General features: G+C 32.6%; 1 protein-coding gene across 1 annotated transcript in view; it reads left to right on the top strand.

Annotated features, from left to right (window-relative positions):
- Positions 1-16,087, top strand: part of HTR2C (5-hydroxytryptamine receptor 2C) — a 200,049-nt gene that overhangs the window by 117,543 nt on the left and 66,419 nt on the right. The window lies entirely within an intron of this gene.

Below are 16,087 nucleotides of genomic sequence, written 5' to 3' on the forward strand. Positions count from 1 at the left end.
ACAAGGAGACTTCAGCACTTGTTGGGTTGGAGCTGCAGGAAAAGGCAGCCAGCCAAGAGCAGGCATTGTTTTATATGTGAGCAAATAGGAGGGAGATTGCTTCATCCCAGGAAACAAGGGTCTTCCCGCGTGGATGAGAGCCAAATGTGCTGCCTAGCTAGTGTTAGGGAGGGCGGGACCAGCCGTGTCCTAGAGCAGAGGGACCAGCCTTGTCCTAGAGCAAAGCAGAGAAGCAATATCCATGGGAATGACCAAAGTATCAGATAGCACCCATGGAAGCAACGGAAAGTGTCCTTGGGGGCAAGCACAGCCAAGAGAACACTTTGTTCATTGTCTTCGTTGGGGCTGCTGACCCAACACTCCTCTTTGCCTCCTGTGTCGGTGGATGGGCTATTTGAATTAACTCCACAAATGCTAATATTCAATGCACAAAATTTAACCCATTAGAATGTAAGGGCTTTTATAACCATCATATTCCTTTTCTCCTCTTCCAGTTGGAACCTATATTTATTATCTCATTAAATAATTCCTCTTCAAAATTATGTTTCTGTAAAAGATTCCAGTAGGGTTTATAAGATCAAGACCTCTACACAATCTTCACTGATATCTTCTAAAGATTTTGACTGTGGGTTTATCTAAAAAATAAATTTATTTAACTTTTGAAATTATTCTATTGTAGGTGAATAGACATATATTTTATTGGATAAAATGCAATGAAATATACACCACAAAAAAAAGTGAATCTATATACACAATTTGACCTACATATTCAAGGGCTCACAGATTTTACCTCCTCCACTCCAAAAAGCTCATCTGAAAATACCAATTCTTATGGTGTTTACGAAAGAAATACATGGCTAAGTCAATTTAGGATATTAGGGACATCCACTTCTAATAATGACAGATTGAGTAATTTTGAATGACTCCTGTGCTAAAAACAACTAAAAATATAGGGAAAAAAATACTGTAAGCTTTGAAAAAACTAGTAAGATAGTGAAGGACTTAGGAAAAAAGACAGAAATCCAAGAAAAGTGACTATGATTTTTGGATCATTTGCCAGTGATGCGTTTTCAGATCTGAGGATGTGACAGCTGAGAAGCTCGTTTCACAATCTCATGAACAAAGGAGAACCAAAGTAGGAATAGAGAGCCTGGCACGGGTCAACCAACTTGAACTTATTTTTTGGATCCCAAAGGCCTATACATTATAAATAAGAGCGGATCAGGATTATACCACTCCTGACATGGAATTCAGGACTGGTTCAAGTCATCTCTGTAAGAAAAATCTTAAGTTTGGAAATTGGGTTAAGGTGATTTCATATTATTCATGTTTGCAATTTTGGGGGAATAAACAAAAAGAAACATTATCCTAGGCTTTAAATTATTTATTTCAATATTTTTAATTTCAGTAACTAGAATACAATGATAAAAAGACATATGAAAAGACAAGGCAGCATGAACCAGATATATCACAATGAAAGATAATAAAAATGAACCTATAGACACTCAAGATATTTGAATTACCTGACATAGACTTCAAACAACTATTTGTAATGTGGACAAGGAAATTACAAGCTGAAACTGCAAGAAACGGCAAACATAAAGAATGACATTTGAGATTTGAAAAAAAAATAAAGAAAAGCTAGAAATTGAATCTAACATGAAAACCTAACATGAAAACTCAAGGGAAGATTAGACATGGTAAAGAGAGCATTACTGGAAGTTAGTTAGAAGAAATTGTGATGAATGAAGAAAAAAAAGCTGGAAGAATAGAAAAGAGAGATGAGAGAGTAAAAAGACAGTAAACATATAATATAAAGTGAGAAGTGTTCCACAAGTTGAGAAAAGAATGGCAGAAAAGCAACATTTGAAGAAATAATGGCTTTTAGAATTGATGAAAGACATTGAATCTCATGTTTAGAAAGCTCAACAGGTTTCAAGCAGGATGAATCAAAAGCAAGCAACATTTAGACTTATCACAGTGACATTGCAGAAAAAAAATAATATTAACATTAAAGGAAAAAAAAGATTAACTTCAATAGAGCAACGATATGATGGATGAATGTCTTTTCAACAGCAACAATGAAAGCTAGAAGATATTGAAATTAGAGTTAATATGCTGATGAAAAAGTGAATGCTAAATTAGAACTATATACTCAGAAAAATTATATCTCAAGAATTGAAATGAAATAAAGATATTATCAGACAAGCAAAAACTAAGAGAACATGGCAAAAGCAAACTAACTTAAGTAAATACTAAAGGGTGTTTTTAAAACAAAAGACATGAAAGATGCCAGAAGCAATTAAGAGCAATGAAAATGATAACTGTGTGGTTAAATATGAATAAATATTGTCTGTATAAAACAGCAACAATAATGTCTTCTGGAACTCAAAATATTTATGGAACTAAAATATACAAAACAATATAGGTAAAAAGGATTGAAAGTAAACTTTTTCATTGTTCAGGAGAAAGATTAAAATATTTAATATTAAGATTTGATGACTATAGTATATAATTTGTCATATGTTCTGGGTAATCACTAATATAAAAGGAAAGTTTAACTTTCAAATTTACAGAGGAATATTAGAGTATAATAAAACAAATCCAAAAGGAGGCAATAAAAGGTAGAAAAAGGAACACAGATCAGATGGGAAAATATAAAAACTCGTACTAAGATCACAGAAATAAAACCAAATACAGTTGATGCTTGAATAATGCAGAATTAGATACACCAACTCCCCCCGCCGTAACTGAAAATCCATGTATAACTTTATACACCCCCAAAATTTAACTACTAATAGCCTAATATTGACTTTCCCGATAATATAAACAGTTGATTAACACATATTTTGTATGTTAAATGTATTATACACTATATTCTTACAACAAAGTAAGCTAGAGAAAAAATGCTATTAAGAAAGTCGTAAGGAAGAAAAATATATTAACAGTACTGTATTTATTGATACTGAAAGTTTATGTAATATGTTTATAAGATGAATCATCTTTGTTAGTACCTACATCAATATTATCATACATGACACAAAACAATGTAGATGTTATATGGATAACTAATACTAGACATCAACAATGAAAAGATAATGTGTAAAATAAATTCATATTTATTTATAGCTATAATCATTCATGCATTAATTATGAAGAAGCAACAATATGATTGCTTTATGATAATCTAGCATAATTGATAACCTAGCATGATTGCTTTATGGTAGCTTAACCTATTCATTAATGAATGAATCATTATAAAATTTTTATGGCATACAGTATTACAGTCATATTCATAATACGGTATCAGAAACACTATTTCATCTTTTAGAACCACTTACCTGTGATGATAGGCTAATACGCTCTTTATCTAATTACGAGAGGTGTATTTTATGGTAATGTAATTCTTTGAAAGTGAAGTTATAAAACAATAAGAAAATTAACATATTATTAATTTTATATTAAATGTCAGTCACAAGTCTTGTACACAGTGCTCTACATAGTGATTACTTAGGCAACGATGATGATGATGATACAAAAGCAACTCTTAAAGTTTTTGCATTAAATTATTAGATTTTCACATAAAGACACTCATAATACAACATACAAGTTTAACTGCACAGCCCAATGATTATTTACTATTCATTTAGTGGAATTGGATTATCGTAAAAGTCTTCATCTTTGTCATCTTCATGTTGAGTATACTGAGGAAGAGGAAGAAAAGAATCGAGTTGGTCTTGCTGTCTCCGTGATGGCAGAGGCAGAAGAGGTGAAAGAGGTGGAAAAGGAGGCAGAAAAGGCAAGCACATTTGGTGTAACTTTATAGAAGTACATCATAATTTCGGACTGACTTTTTCCTTTTTCATTTCTCTAAAAATGTTTCTATACCGTACCAATCTTTCTTCCATCATTTGCTTTAGATTCAGTGTCCGTTTGTAGAAGGATTTCTGTCATAAAAAAAAGTTGAAAAGTCTTGAATAATTAAAGCCTATCTGCCATATTGTCTAATAACTTATCTGGTACTGCTTTTTTCTGTCTTCTTCCTCATCGTCTGGCACTGGTTTGGAAGCATGCATCTTCATCAAGTCACCTCCTGTTAATTCCTCTGCTGTGGTGTCTAATAGCTCTTGAATTCTTCCAAGATCCATACCTTGAAACACTTCACCCCTCACCTTTTTGTCATATCCACTATCTTTTTCACTATTTCTATGTTTATGCTCCGTTGTAAATCTTGTGAAGTCATGCGCAACACCTGGACACGGTTTTCTACAGCAGAAATTGTTTGGGGCTTGATGGCTTTCACAGCTTTTTCTATAACTGTGATAGCATCTTCAGTGGTGTAATCCTTCCAGACTTTCCTAATGTTCTATCAGGATTATTTCTGATAGTGTTGACAATCTTTTCCATGGAATATCATGTATAGTAAGTCTTAAAGGTCCTTATGACCCCCTAATCTAGCAGCTGAATTAGAGACATGTTTAGGGGCAAGTAGATCACTTTGATGACTTTGGTGTTGAACTCATATGGTTCTGGGTGGCCAAGGGCATTGTTCAATATTAAAAAAAAAACTTGAAAAGGCCGCCCCTTATTGGTAAGGTACTTCCTGACTTCAGGGACTAATCAATGGAACCAATCCAGAAAAAGGGTTCTCATTGTCCAGTTTTTCTTGTTATGCAACCAAAAGACTAGCAGCTGGTATTTATCTTTTCCCTTCAAATTTTGGGGATTAGTAGCAATGGCTTTATGAATTTTCTTTTCTTTTTAAAAAATGGTCCTTACACTAGATTCATTTATCTTGAAATGGCTGGCAACTGTAGCTGCAGACCTCAATCTTTGGTACATATCAAGCAGTTCAACCTTTTCTTGTAATGTCATGACTTTGCTTCTTGGGAGCACTTCCAGTATCACTAGTGGTACTTCATATGGGTTTATGGTATTGCATGAAACATGGTGAAAAATATGCAAGAATTGTGAGACCACTTTTTACTGTGATGTGCAATTTATTAAGGAGGTGAATTGCTCATGCAGAAATGATTAGCATCATATGGCATTTTAAGGAGATACTGGCAACATTTGAGTTCATCACAATAGTAACAGGAGGTAACTACAAAATTATTACAGTCATACAGTGTGTACTATAGTTAATTTTATGCAGTTATGATTTAATAATGCATCCTTAAGTTTGTTCACCTTTTCTCCACTACAAATGGCACCATGTACAGTCTGTAAGTGTGTGCATAATTTTGGTAAATTTTAACTTTTTATAATATATTTGTGTGTATGTTATGGTAGCAAATGATAAAATAGACTAGTCTCTACATATATTTTATGCATTCATGAAATACCTTTTTCCTTATTTTTTGAAATTTCCATACTATGCAGTTCATTTGCGACTTTTTTCAAATATCCCAAATCTCTAAAATATTTTTCCAGTGTATTTATTGAAAAGTTCCATGTATAAGTGGACCTATGCAGTTCAAAGTCATGTTTTTTGATAGTCTGCTGATATCCATACTTGTATTCATTGTAAATGGAACTAAATATTCTAAATCTGTCAGATAGAATTTAAAAACATAATCCAAATATTTGTTTATATGAGACATATCAATAAGAAAAGTAAGAGATAAAAAAGGTACTCTACATAAACACTAACCAATACACAGATTGTGTAACTATATTAGTAATCTGTGAGAATAGACTTTTCAGCAAAAAATAATTATTTTTTAAAAGAGGTTATTTTATAATGAAATATTTAATTCATTTTGAATGCCATACGATGCTAATAATGTAATAAACCTGTATATATGTGATGATATGGACACAACATTACTAAATCAAAAATGGAAGCAATTATAAGGATAAACAGAAAAATTTCTTTATCATCTGGCTTTATAGAAGATAGCTAGATTCACATCACTGCTCTGCTTTCGCATCTAATCTGTTGCAATGAGATGCTTTAGTCGAATTATGTGAAGAAAACATATATCCTCATATAGGAAAGTATTTTAATAATGTTTTTGGATACTAGTGAACATTCTTCTTTGATACTGCACAAAAATTCAGCAGGTGGTAGTTTCTTCAGTTTAGTTGGAATGTGAAATCGCAAATCATATCACTGAATGTGTCATATGCCATTAATTTAAATTCCACTAGTCTTCTTGAACTCTGAATAGATGTTTTAGTCATACTTTATTTTGTAACATCAAGCATAGGTCATTTGGAAAATATTTGTTCTCTGAGTTGCGCAGATTTTCCAAATGTTAAAACAATATCAAAAAAATCCCATGCATTAATAATCCCTACCAATCTTATCAGAAAAGTCTCTAAATATTGGAAAATGTCACACTCTCGGGAATAGATATGAGTTTTCCAAAATTTCAATATTCACTTGAAAGTTTAAATTTTATTATTAGCAGCAAATGCCATCTGTTTTGTCCCTGACATGACAGGTTCACTCATTCATTTTTGAGAAAATATCTGCAAAATATCTAAATATGAGTAATGCAAGTGTTTCCGGAGGTCACTCTTTCAAGTAAAAACATTATTCCATGAAAAATGGGGCTAGTTTACCTTCCAACTCCAACAACTGTATGAGTGCTTATGCTCAAAGCAAACATCTTATATATCAGAATACAGCACAAATGCTCTATGTATACTTCCATCTCACCACATGGATTATTAAAACAGTCAAAATGTAATACAATTATTTTTTACTGCTTCATCAAAGACATTAAGTAAAACTGGCCATTTATTTTTCCTGAAAGTGTGGTGGTAAACGATCCAATGACTGCTTGTGTAATTGGTGTCACTAGCCTGGTGCATGCTGAGGCACAAGCAGTTTTATCAACTATTATTTTGCACCACCAATAAAAATGTAAGCTCAGTAAAAACAGCAAGTAAAACATTAATATTATTATGGAAGTAGTTTTAACTTCACAAAACCATCGAAAGACTTGTAGAAACACCCTAGTATCTATGGACCATAATTTAAGAGCTATGTTTCCAACTCTTGCTCCATCTGCAGCATTTAAAGCAGTTGAGGATGCTTTTCTCATAATTCTCTCTTCCTCTGCAAGCTATAGACATCATTTTTCTTAGGTTTTCTTTTCTCCTATCTTCCCATCTGCTCCTAATAATTTTCTATGTTTTCTTCTTTACTCTCACTCTTCCCCAGGATTCTGTTCTTTCCAATTGCTTATACAGTTTCCCTGGTTTATTTCATCCACAGAAAATAACTAAAATCTATCTGCTGATAACTATTAAATAAATATTTCTATTTATTTCTAACTAGATTATATGTATATCTCTAGCTTAAATTGGGTATAGAGAGGTTGGATACATATCTCAAATGCCAACTCACCAAGACTGAACTCATCACCTTTCTCCATCTCCATTTTTCCTGCTATATTTTTGTTTCTCAAGTGAACATCATCTCCCATTTACCCCAAAAGAAAACTGAGAATTATTTTAGATGCCTTATTTTTCTCCTCTAAGCCATCTACACAACCCGTCCTTAATATTTTCCCTTAATATTTCTAACATTTCATCCTCTCCATTCTTTCAATTGCTTTCTTAGTTTAAGCCTTTATTATTAATCTTTTCTACATCCACACCTCCTCACCTTTCTCAGTGGAAGAGATGGTTCTTGCCATATCCAAGACACATGTTCACTTCCTTAAGATCTAGGTACACCCATGAAAACAAGAATTAAAATTCTTCTCCAAATCTTCATGTTCACACACAGAATTTTTTCAGACATTGCTTTTTTAGCATTTCTCTGTGCCTTCTTTGTTTTCTACTTTGTTTGACTTCTTAATCATCTTTCTCTTGCATGTTGGCTCATCCTTCTTCTTTATCCAGGGTCATTTTGTGTTGCTACACAAAATTCTCTACCATATTAGTGGTTTAGTTATTTGGACACCCAATAAGGCATGTCTTTAAGGAATTTTTGCCCAACTTCATGACTCATTAATAGCCATGTTTCACAAACTCAACCAATGCCCTCAAAATATCTTCTCTATCTCATCTTTCGAAAACATTGTTTATATCATTTTCGTCTTAGGCCAGTAGTTCTAACCTCTGTGAATATGTCTGTGTTCTAGTGTCTGTGAATAGAATTCAGGGTATCTGTGAATTTTAAACCTCTTTTAATTTTAAGTGTAACATGTACAATAAAGTGCATACATCTTAAGTTTATAGATTGATGAGCTTTTACAGATGTATTTACACCACTGTAATGACAACACAGTAAAAGATACAGAACATTCCAAATATCTGGAGGAATATCTATGCCCCCCTGTCTGTCAGTAATCACTTATGGATTGCCACTATTCTGACTTCTGTAACTTCAGATTAGTTTTGCCTGTTTTGGAACATCATATAAATGGAAACACATAATATTTACTCTTTTATGTGTTCTTTTGAGTCTGACTTCTTTCAATCAATACTGCTTCAATATGATCCATCTAGGTTGTTGCATTTATTAGTAGTTGGTTCTTTTTCAGTGCCACAGTGTTCCATTGTATAAATATACAAAACTAAATTTACCTTCTTAATGTTGATAAACATTTGGTTTGTTTCCAGTGTTTGACTATTATAAAGTTGCAAAGAACTAAGTGTTGATGTTTTTTGATGGCTAAAAACATTTATTTCTGTTGTACTTATACCCAAAAGAGAAATCTGAGAATCATTTTCAAGTTCTATAGTATATACTGTCTAAGATTTTTCCAAACTGCTGTTATCCATCCACAAAACCATCAACCATATTAGAGATTAAAGAAATGTAATGCAAGAAATGTAAAAAAAAAAAAAAAAATTGCCAAAAATTAGCACTTGATTTGGAACAAACATATGCTTTCTATTAGGGCCAGGCAGTAAATATTTTGGAGCCACATATAATCTCGGTTGCATATAATTTTTCTCACCTTTTAAAAGTGTAAAAAAATTCTTAATCCACAAAACTGGCTGCAGACCAGATTTGGTCCATGAGCCACAGATTGCAAAACACTAGTTTTAATAATTAAATATATTTGATTTGCTAGTATTTTGTTTAAGATTTTTACATCTGCATTCATCACAAACATTAGAATGTAGTTTTCTTTTCTTATGTTATCCTTACCAAGTTTAAGTATCAGATTAATGTTGGCCATATAAAATGAGTTAAGAAACATTGTTTCTTCTTCTGTTTTTTGAAGAGTTTAAGAAGAACAGACATTAAATCATCTTTTAAAGTTTGGTAGAATTCACTAGTGAAGTTTTCTGGTCCTGGACGTTGACTTTTTTTTGGGGGGGGGGGGGGGGGGGGGTTGAATGACTGTTTCAATTTCCATACTGTTGATTGGTCTATTTAGATTTTCCAGTTCTTCATGATTCAGTCCTGGAAGGTTGTATATTTCTAAGAACTAGTCCATTTCTTCTAAGTTATTGAACTTGGTGGCATATAGTCTTTCCTAGAATTCCCGTATGTAGCCAGGGGTTTGTCGATTTTATTGATCTTTTCAAAAAACCAGCTCTGTGTTGCATTATTTTTTTCTATTGTCTTTTCGTTTTCAATTTCATTTAATTCTGTTCTAATTTGATTATTTCCTTCTTTCTGCTAACTTTGGGTTTCATTTGTTTTTCTAGTTTTTTAAGATGATGTGTTAGGTTGTTTATTTAGAATCTTTGTTGTTTCTTGAGATAGGCATATAATGATATGAACTTTCTTCTTATTACTGCTTTTGCTATATCCCAAAAGTTTTGATATGTTGTATTTTCATTCTTGTTTGTGTCTATGTATCTTTTGATTTCTCCTTTTATTTCTTCTTTGACCCAGGCATTTTTTAGTAATATGTTACTTTATCTCCACATATTTATGATTTTTTCTGCTTTCTTTTTGCAGTTGATCTCCAGTTTAAAAGCATCATGGTTGGAGAATATGCTTAGTATGATTTCAATCTTCTTAAATTTTCTAAGGTTAGTTTTGTGTGCCAACATATGGTCTATCCTCAAGAATGTTCCATGTGCACTAGAGAAGAATGCATAAGCTGCAATTTTGGGATGAAAAGCTCTGTAAATGTCAATGATATCCTATTGGTATAATGTGTCATTTAAGGATGTTATTTCCTTACTGATTTCCTGTTTGGATGATCTGTCCATATCCAACAGTGGGGTATTTAGGTACTCTACTATAATTGTGTTTTTGTGAGTTTCTTTCCTTAGTTCTGTTAATAGTTACTTTAAATATTTCAGTGCTCCCCGACTGGAAGTGTATATATTGATAAATGCTATGTCTTCTTCAAGTATGGTCCACTTTGTAATTATGAAATGTCTATCTTTTCTCTTATTAGGCTTTTTATTTTGATATCTGTTTCTTCAGATATAAGTATGGCTTCACCTGCTTTTCTCTGGATGCCATTTACTTGGAGTATTGTTTATTGGTACAGCCACTATAGAAAACAGGTCAGAGGCTTCTCAAAATATTAAGAATAGAATTACCATATGACCCAGCAATCCTCTTCTGAGTATCTACCCCAAAAGTTTGAAAACATTTATCCATAAAGATATATGCACCCCGATGTCCATTGCACAATTTTTCATCATGGTCAAAACAAGGAAACTACCAAAGTGTTTTTTAATAGATGATTGGATAAAAATGATTGATACAGATATACAATAGAGTATTATTCAGCCATAAGAAAAGATGAAATACTGCCATTTGTGACAACATGGATGGATCTTGAGATTAACATGCTAAGCAAAATAAGTCAGAAAAAGTTGTGAACCATATGATTTCACTCATATGTGGGATATAAAATTGGAAGAACAAATAAACAAAACAAACAAAAACTCATAGATGCAGACACCAGTTCAGTGTTTACCAAAGGGAAAGCGGGGAGAAGGAAGGCAAATAAGGGTAATGGGGGTCAAATATATGGTGACAGAAAGAGATTTAACTTTGGGATGGTGAACACACAATGCAATATACACATAATGTTTTATTGAATTGTACACTTGAAACCTATTTAATTTTATTAACCAATGTTATCCAATAAATTTAATTTAAAAAATAGTAATTAAATGTGTTCTGGTGAGTGTGTAGTGATAGTTTCATTTCAGTATTTATCATTCAGTATTTCTCAGTATCTATTGACTCATAATGTTGAACACTATTTCTTATGTTTTTTTATTTATTTAGATGTGCTCTCTTATATCTTTTTGTGATGTATCTTTTCTAGCCACTTGCCTTTTTTCAACTTTACTGTATTTTTTATTGGTTTCTAGAGGGTTTTTTTAAAATGTTTTACACAAGTTCTTTTCCAAATATGTATATTCAAACTATTCTCTCCAAGTCTGCATTTAGCTTTTCACTCTCTTAATCAAGTACATTTGTCAGTGTTTAATAGCCAGTAATTTTTGTGTCCAATTTAAGAAAAAAAATTCTATCCAAAGTTCAAGACAATGAACCCCTGTTTTTGGTTTTGCTTTGTTTTTTTGTTTTTTTGTTTTTTTGTTTTTTTTTTTTTTTCCTAATAGCTTGATGATCTTAGCGTTCACATTTAGGTCTAATAGCCACTTCAACTTAATTTTTACACCTGAAATGAGCTAGGAATTGGATTTTCTGTCATGTGGATATCTAATTGATTCTGCATCATTTGTTAAAAATATTATTCTTCTCCACTGAATTAGAATAGAATCATTCTCATAAATCAGTTGACCTTATGTATGTTGTTTCTATTGGGCTATGTTCTCTTTTATTGGTCTAATATTCTGTCTTTGTACCACTATTACAATTTCCTCATTACTGTAGGTTTATACTGATTCTTGATATCTAGTAGATAATTCTTTCGATTATGCTCTTTGTCAGAATTGTTGAGGGTATTCTAAGGCTTTTTCATTTTCATATAAAATCTAAATTATCTTGTCAGTCTCCCAAACAAAACATGCTGTTTTTTCCCCCTTCAGGATTATATTGAATCTGTAAACCAGTTAAGTAAGAATTGACATTTCAACAATATTCTGGCTTCCAATCGATGTACATAAGTATATGTACAAGTAAATACTTTTGTATTTACATGGGCCTTACTTAATTGCTCTGATATATTTTATAGTTTTCAGTTTAGAGATCTTGCACAACTTTGTTAGATTTATCCCTAGGTATTTAATTTTATAGAATGCTATTGTAAATAGTATTGGTATTTAAAAACTTATTTCTAAAAGTTTATGGATAGTATATAGAAATAAATTTGATTTCTGTGTATTTACTCTGTATCAAGATATCTGGTTAAATTTACTTAGGATTTCTAAGATTAATTTACAGATTCATTGACATTTTCTACATATCCAGTAATGTTATGATGGCAAATTTATTTCTTCTTTTCCTATCCTAATGTGTTCTTTAATTTATTGTTCTTGTGTTATTGCATTGAAATGACTAGCAAAAAAGTATTTAACAAAAGTGGAGATAATGGACATCTTTTTCTTTCTCCTGAATAGAATAGTAGATAAGTGTTTAATATTTCAACATTAAGTATGACGTTTGTTAGTTGTAGATTTTGTGAAACACCTTTCACCAGATTATGGAAATTCTCTTTTATTCTATATTTGCTGAGAATTTTATCATTAAAGAGTTGTAAATTTTATCAAATAATTTTTGTGCATTTATTGGAATTATTATAGGATTTATTTCTTCCTTTCTCCTGTTAGTATAGTAAATTATATAAATTTTTAAATAGTAATTAATCTTGCATTATTAGAACAAGTATCATTTGGTAATGGGGTGTTACTTTTATCTATATTATTGACTTATTTTGATAGTATTTTATTTAAGATTTTTGCATTTATTCTCATTTTAAGTTTAAAAGTGTATATAGTGAAAGGAGAAAAATGGCGAGAATGATAGAGGTTTTGTTCATCCCTCTTGTGAATAAATCAAAGTTGTGACAGAAACATGGAGCAAACAGCAAGGAAAGTCATCTAGGATCTAGATAAACAAAAGCACTACAACTAGGGAAAGAAATAATTAATCAACCTGCAATGGATAGAAGGAAGGAGGGGGCGAAGATGCAAGGATGCCAGGAAAGAGCGGCTGAATAGGACAGAGGCTGCAGCAGCTGCAGACGCCTCTGAAAGGGGCTGTGTCTGCAAGCGGACTCTCTCAGTGACTGACCTGCTTGCTCTAAGCACCAGAGCCAGATAGGCTTCTCGAGGGGAACCAGGGGCTTATAGGGGAACACTGAGTTGTTGGAGTGAGGGCCGGAGATGAGGCTCTCTCCTGGGCAGAAGTGCCGGTGGGATCCTCTGTTCCTCTGTTGAGCCCTCTATCTTCTCAGTGTGTGAATACAGTGCCATCATAGCTGAGTCATCATCAAACTGGATAACAGAGGTCACTCCACCCAGAGGAGTCCCAGAAACTCTGTCTCCACAACTCACGGCCCAAGACACATCCACGTGTGTCCACCATGAGTCAAGTACTCCTTGCTAGCAGCGTCAAAACTCACACAGGTGCCAGCAGGTCTTGGTTTCTGGTATGGTTTCTTGAGGAAACTATAAGCACAGCATCTGTGGATTGCTTGCTGAATCTTAACAGGTAGCCCCAGAGGGGCACAGGCTGAGTCTAAATTTGGCCTACAGTTGAACCCCTCTCAGGATTGTACCAATGGACACCACTACACAAACCATGTTAATAAGACCAGGAGACATGGGAACTTTGCTTTATACATAAAAAAGATACATAAAGGCACCTAAAATGGAAAGACAAAGAAGCAGAAACCATGTGAAAGAACAGAACGGAGATCCAGAAATAATGGAGTCAAGCAATCTAACAGATGCAGAGTTCAAAACATTGGTTATAAAGATGATCAATGAACTTAGGGGAAGTGTAGATTAATTCAATGAGAATTTTAACAGAGATAAAAAAACATAAAAATGGAAATGAAAATTATAAATGGGAACCAGTCAGAAATGAAGAACACATTATCTGAGATGAAGAGTGTATTAGAAGGAATCAACAGAATGGATAAAGAAGAAGAATGAACCACCGATATAGAGGACAGGGAAGCCAAGGACACTCAATCAGAATGGCAGGGAAAAAGAAGCCAAGACTATAATAATAATTTTAAAAAGCCTATGGGACACAATTAAATGTAAGAATATCTGTGTCATAGGGATACCTGAATGAAAACAAGAAATTGAAGAGCTATTTGAAGAAATATTGATGGAAAACTTCCCTCACCTGATGAAGGAAATAGACATACAACCGCAGGAAGCTCAGAGAGAGTCCCAAGAAAGAAGAACTCAAAGAAGTCCACACCAAGACACATCATAATTAAAATGCCAAAGATTAAATACAAAGAGAGAATTTTGAAAGCAGCGAGAGAAAAGCAGTTAGTTACCTACCCGGGCGCACCCGCATAACTGGCAACTGATTTCTCAAAAGAAACTGCAGGACTGAAGAGCTTGGCACAAAATTTTCAAAGTGATGAAAACCTAGGATCTATAATTGAGAATTCTTTACCCAGCAAAGTTATCATTTAAAGTCAAAAGACAGATCAAGAGCTTTCCAGACAAAAATAAGAGAAAGGAATTTGTGAACACCAAGCCAGTATTACAGGAAATGTTGGAGGTCTTCTTTAAGAAGAAAAAAAACATATGTCAAAAACATGAATAAGGAATGGTAATCACTACATTACTTTCAACAGGTACCTCAAATCAAAAAGAATTAAGTACTCCAGGAAAAGGTAGAGTGGCTGAAGGGATAAGAAAACAAAACCCCTACATATGCTGCCTCCTAGAGACTCCCTTCAGGTTAAAAGACACACATAGACTAAAAAGAAAGAGATGGAAAAAGATATTGCCTTGATGGACCTAGAGGTATTACGCTGAATGAAATGGCTCAGATTGAGAAAGACTAATATCACATGATTTCATGTGCATGTGGAACCTAAAGAACAAAACAAATTGCAACAACAAAAATAGAAATAAACTCATAGATACAGAGAATATTTTGAGGGCTACTAGATGGGTAGGGCTTTGGGGGGACAGTATATAAAGGCAAAGGGTTTAAGAGGTCCAAATGAATAGTTGCAGAATAGACATGGAGATGTAGGGTGTAGCATGGGGAAGATGGCTAATAATGTAATAAATATGTAAGGGGGAAGAAGGGTACTAGATTTAGGGGGGTAATCACTTTGCGAGTTATGTGGATCTCTGATTACTATGCTGTACAACTGAAACTAGTATATTATTATATGCCAACTATAACTGAAAAAACTTATTGAATTGTACAATGTAAATATGAGCAACTAATAGTCTATTATATTTCAATAAAGCTGGAAAAAAAAAAAAAAAAACCGCCAAAAAAAAAAAGGTGTATTCAGTGTGAAGTAAGGGATGAGATTCATTTTTATACATGTGGCTGTCTAATTCTTCCAGCACAATTTACTGAAATTTTACTAGTTACTCATTGAATTGTTATTCATCAACTAACCATATATATTTTAATCTATTTATGGACTGTTGTTCTGATCAATTAATCGATATGCATATTTATGCCAGTTTCATAGTATCTTAGCAATGTAGCTATAGTAAATACTAAAATTATATAATCTGAATTATATCATTTTGCTCTTCTTTTCAAAATTGTTTTGGATATTGTAGATCTTTTGCATTTCCATCTAAACCATAGAATTTCATGGTAAATTTTTACCAAAAAAATTACATAAATTTTGGTTGAGATTTTATTAAATCTATGAATCAATTTTGAGGAGAATTGACATCTTAAAAGTGTTGAATAATCTGATTCCTGAATATGGTATATTTAATGTCTCAGCACTGATTTGTGGTTCACATCCTTGCACAAATTTTAAAATTATTTCTCTTAATTTTTATCATTTTTTAATTTCAATATCTAATTATTAATTCTTATTACACAGAAATATATTTGTTTTAATTTTTATTCATTGTTAATATTTTTAGATCTTTATTGAAATCATAGAAAAATTATCTATTGTTCATATGGAAATTTTTGGCCTTTCTATTGTTCTGTTATTCTGGTTTTATTAAAATATAATAGACAATTAGTTACTTGTATTTACATTGTACAATTCAA

This window comes from Pteropus vampyrus, unplaced genomic scaffold (assembly GCF_000151845.1).
Source record: "Pteropus vampyrus isolate Shadow unplaced genomic scaffold, Pvam_2.0 Scaffold244, whole genome shotgun sequence".
Lineage (NCBI taxonomy): Eukaryota > Metazoa > Chordata > Mammalia > Chiroptera > Pteropodidae > Pteropus > Pteropus vampyrus.